Source organism: Nycticebus coucang, chromosome X, assembly GCF_027406575.1.
Source record: "Nycticebus coucang isolate mNycCou1 chromosome X, mNycCou1.pri, whole genome shotgun sequence".
Taxonomy (NCBI): Eukaryota; Metazoa; Chordata; class Mammalia; order Primates; family Lorisidae; genus Nycticebus; species Nycticebus coucang.
This window is the reverse complement of record NC_069804.1, coordinates 63,442,708-63,447,884: the sequence shown is the minus strand read 5'-3', so window position 1 is coordinate 63,447,884 and position 5,177 is coordinate 63,442,708. Positions and strand designations below refer to the sequence as shown.

Genomic DNA, 5,177 nt, shown 5'->3' with positions numbered 1-5,177 from the left:
AAAAGTTGTGCTCAGTAACAACAGGAATCTTCATACTCATACAAAAACATGGAAGTTAAATAACCTTATGCTGAATGATAGATGGGTCAGAGATGAGATTAAGAAGGAAATTGCCAAATTTTTGGAACAAAATGACAATGAAGACATGAATTATCAGAACCTCTGGAATACCGCAAAGGCATTCTAAGAGGGAAATTTATAGTACTGCAAGCCTTCCTCAAGAGAACAGAAAGAGAGGAAGATAACAACTTAATGGGACATCTCAAGCAACTGGAAAAGGAAGAACATTCCAACCCCAAACCCAGTAGAAGACAACAAATAACCCAAATTAGAGGAGAATTAAATGAAATTAAAAACAACAGAATTATATAACAGATCAATAAATCAAAAAGGTTGTTTTTTGAAAAGGTCAATAAAATAGATGAACCTTTGGCTAACCTATCCAGGAAAAAAAGAGTAAAATCTCTAATCTCATCAATCAGAAACAACAAAGACGAAATAACAACAGACTCCTCAGAAATTCAAAAAATATCTTTAAGGAATATTACAAGAAACTTTATTCTCAGAAATATGAAAATATGAAGGAAATTGACCAAAACTTGGAAGCACATCACCTCCCAAGACTTAGCCAGAATCAAGTGGAAATGTTGAACAGGCCTAAATCAAGTTCTGAAATAGCATCAACCATACAAAATCTCCCTAAAAAGAAAAGCCTGGGATCAGCTGGCTTCACGTCAGAATTCTACCAAACATTTAAAGAGGAATTAGTACCTATATTTTTAAACCTGTTCCAAAATGCAGAAAGAGAAAGAAGATTACCCAACACGTTCTATGAAGCAAACATCACCCTGATACCCAAACCAGGAAAAGAGCGAACAAGAATAGAAAATTATAAACCAGGGCGGCGCCTGTGGCTCAAGGAGTAGGGCGCCGGTCCCATATGCCAGAGGTGGCAGGTTCAAACCTAGCCCTGGCCAAAAAAAAAAAAAAAAAAGAAAGAAAATTATAAACCAATATCACTAATGAATATAGATGCAAAAATATTCAACAAGATCCTAACAAACAGAATCCAGCAACACATCAAACAAATTATACATCATGACCAAGTTGGTTTTATCCCAGGGTCTCAGGGCTGGTTCAATATACATAAATCAATAAGTATAATTCAGCATATAAACAAATTAAAAAACAAAGAACATATGACTCTCTCAATTGGTGCAGAAAAAGCTTTTGATAATATACAGCATCCCTTCATGATCAAAACTATTAAGAAAATTGGCATAGAAGGGACATTTCTAAAACTGATAGAGGCCATCTACAGCAAACCCACAGCCAATATAGTATTGAATGGAGTTAAATTGAAATCATTTCCACTCAGATAAGGAACCAGACAAGGCTGCCCATTATCTCCACTGCTCTTTAACATTGTCATGGAAGTTTTAGCCACCGCAATTAGGGAAGAAAAGGCGATCAAGGGTATCCATATAGGGTCAGAAGAGATAAAACTTTCACTCTTTGCAGATGATATAATTGTATAACTGAAAAACACCAGGGATTCTACTACAAAACTCTTAGAAGTGATCAAGGAATACAGCAGTGTCTCAGGTTACAAAATCAACATTCATAAATCGGTAGCCTTTATATATACCAACAATAGTCAAGCTGAAAAAACAGTTCAGGACTCTATTCCATTCACAGTAGTGCCAAAGAAGATGAAATATTTGGGAGTTTATCCAACAAAGGACGTGAAAGATCTCTATAAAGAGAAGTATGAAACTCTAAGAAAAGAAATAGCTGAAAATGTTAACAAATGGAAAAACATACCATGCTCATGCATGGGAAGAATCAACATTGTTAAAATGTCCATACTACGCAAAGCAATATATAATTTTTTTATTTATTTTTTATTTTATTTTATTTTTTTATTAAATCATATCTGTGTACATTGATATGATCATGGGGCATCATTCACTAGCTTCACAGACAGTTTGACACACTTTCATCACACTAGTTAACATAGCCTTCCTGGCATTCTCTGTTACTGTGCCAAGACACTTACATTCCACATTTACCAAGTTTCACATATACCCTTGTAAGATCCACCGCTGGTATAATCCCTCCAGTCCCCTTCCCTCTACCCACCTCCCCCGTCCCTCCCCTCCCTTTTCCCTTTCCCCCTATTCTTAGGTTGTAACTGGGTTATAGCTTTCATGTGGAAATGTAATGCAATCCTATTAAAGCTCCACTGTCATACTTTAAAGATGTTGAAAAATAATACTTCATTTTATATGGAATCAGAAAAATCTCAAATAGCCAAGACATTACTCAGAAATAAAAGCAAAGCAGGAGGAATCACGCTACCAGACTTCAGACTACACTATAAATCGATACTGATCAAAACAGCATGGTACTGGCACAAAAACAGAAAAGTAGATGTCTGGAACAGAATAGAGAACCAAGGGATGAATCCAGCTACTTACCGTTATTGGATCTTTGACAAGCCAATTAAAAATATTCCATGGGGAAAAGATTCCTTATTTAACAAATGGTGCTGGGTGAACTGGCAACTGTAGAAGAATGAAACTGGACCCACACCTTTCACCATTAACTGAGATAGACTCTCACTAGATTAATGATTTAAACTTAAGACCTGAAACTATAAAAATACTAGAAGAGGGTACAGGGAAAACCCTTGAAGAAATTGAGTATTTTATGAGGAGGACCCCCCGGGCAATCAAAGCAGCTTCAAAAATACACTACTGGGACCTGATCAAACTAAAAAGCTTCTGCACAGCCAAGAACACAGTAGGTAAAGCAAGCAGACAGCCATCAGAATGGGAGAAGACATTTGCATGTTTTCTTTTTTTCTGACAAATGGTTAACAACCAGAATTCACAGAGAACTCAAACGTATAAGCAAGAAAGGAATAAGTGAATCCATCGCAGGCTGGGCAAGGGACTTGAAGAGAAACTTCTCTGAAGGAGACAGGCGCACGGCCTACAGACATATGAAATAATGCTCATCATCTTTAATCATCAGAGAAATGCAAATCAAAACTACTTTGAGATGTGCTCGCTTCGGCAGCACATATACTAAAATTGGAACGATACAGAGAAGATTAGCATGGCCCCTGCGCAAGGATGACACGCAAATTCGTGAAGCGTTCCATAAAAAAAAAAGAAAAAAAAAACTACTTTGAGATATCATCTAACTCCAGTAAGATTAGCACATATCACAAAATCCCAAGACCACAGATGTTGGTGTGGATGTGGAGAAAAGGGAACACTTCTACACTGCTGGTGGGAATGCAAATTAATACATTCCTTTTGGAAAGATGTTTGGAGGAAATAGATTTGCCATTCAATCCTTCGAGGCATATACCCAGAAGACCAAAAATCAGATCATAACAAAGATATTTGTATCAGAATGTTTATTGTAGCCCAATTCATAATTGCTAAGTCTTGGAAAAAGCCCAAGTTCCCATTGATCCACGAATGGATTAATACATTGTGGTATATGTACACCATGGAATATTATGCAGCCTTAAAGAAAGATGGAGACATTACCTCTTTCATGTTTATGTGGATGGAGCTGGAGCATATTCTTCTTAGTAAAGTATCTCAAGAATAGAAGAAAAAGTATCAAATGTACTCAGCCCCACTATGAAAATAATTTATGGCTTTCACATGAAAGCTATAACCCAGTTATAACCTAAGGATAAGGGGAAGGGGTAAAGGGAAGGGAGGGAGGGGGGAGGTCCGTGGAGGGAGAGTGATTGGTGGGATTACACCTGCAGTGCATCTTACAAGGGTATATGTGAAACTTAGTAAATGTAGAGTGTAATATCTTAACACAATAAATAAGAAAATGCCAGGAAGGCTATGTTAACCAGAGTGATGAAAATGTGTCAAATGGTATATAAAACCAGTGTGTGGTGGCCCATGATCGCATTAATGTACACAGCTATGATTTACTAAAAAAAAAAAAAAAAAAAAAGAAAGAAAGAAAAAACTCAATACACATTCTTCTCATCAGCCCGTGGATCATCCTCCAAAATTGACCATACCTTATGACACAAGTATAACCTCAACAAATTCGAAAGAATAGAAATTATTCCTTGTAACTTCTCGGACCATCATGGAACAAAAGTTAAACTCAACAGCAACAGAAACTTGCATACTCAAATAAAGTCATGGAAACTAAATAGCCTTATGCTGAATAAGAGCTGGGACAAAGATGAGACTAAGAAGCGGATCGTTAGATTTCCGAAACAAAATGATAATGGAGCCACAAACTATAAAAACCTGTGAGATAATGCAAAGGCAGTCCTTAGAAGGAAATGTATAGCATTAAGTGCCTTCATCAAGAAAACAGAAAGAGAGCAAGTCTGTAAACTAATAAGCCATCTCAAGCAACTGGAAAAGGAAGAGCAATCCAATCACAAACCCAGCAGAAGGAAAGAAAGTAACCAAAATTAGAGCAGAATTAAATGAAATTGAAAACAAAGGAATCATTTGGAAGATCAGTGAAAAAAATAGTTGGTTCCTTGAAAAGATTAATAAAATTGATAAACCCTTGGCTAGACTGATGAGAAACAGAAAAATAAGATCTCTAATTACTTTAACTGGAAACCATAAAGGGCAAATAACAACAGATAACCACAGAAATACGAAGGATTCTCAATGATTACTACCTAAAATTCTATTGCCAGAAATATAAAAATGTAGAGGAAATGTACCAATATCTGGAAGCCTGCTGCCTTCCAAAACTCAACCAGGAAGAATTACAAGTTCTGATTAGACCAGTATCAAGCACTGAAATAGCATAAGTTACACGAAATATCCCAGAAAAGCAAAGTCCTGCACCAGACAGTTTCACATCAGAGTTATACCAAACCTCCAAAGAGGAACTAGTTCCTATATTGCATAACCTATTCTAAAATATATAGAAAGAAAGAATCCTCCCCAACACATTCTATGAAGCAAATATCACCTAATCCCCAAAGCAAGAAAGGGCCCAAACAAAAAAAAAAAAAAAGAAAGAAAGAAAGAAAGAAAGAAAAAAAAGAAAACTATAGGCCAATGTCATTAATGAATATTGATGAAAATATTCAATAAGATATTAGCAAGCAGATTACAAAGATGCATTAAAAAGTCATACACCATAATGAAGTGTGT

The 5,177-nt window shown here is 36.1% G+C and overlaps 1 non-coding gene across 1 annotated transcript; it reads left to right on the top strand.

Moving 5' to 3' along the window:
• Positions 1-3,068: 3,068 nt before the first annotated feature.
• Positions 3,069-3,175, top strand: LOC128578671 (U6 spliceosomal RNA). The gene has a single exon (XR_008377811.1). It is a non-coding gene; the product is annotated as a U6 spliceosomal RNA (small nuclear RNA).
• Positions 3,176-5,177: the final 2,002 nt, after the last annotated feature.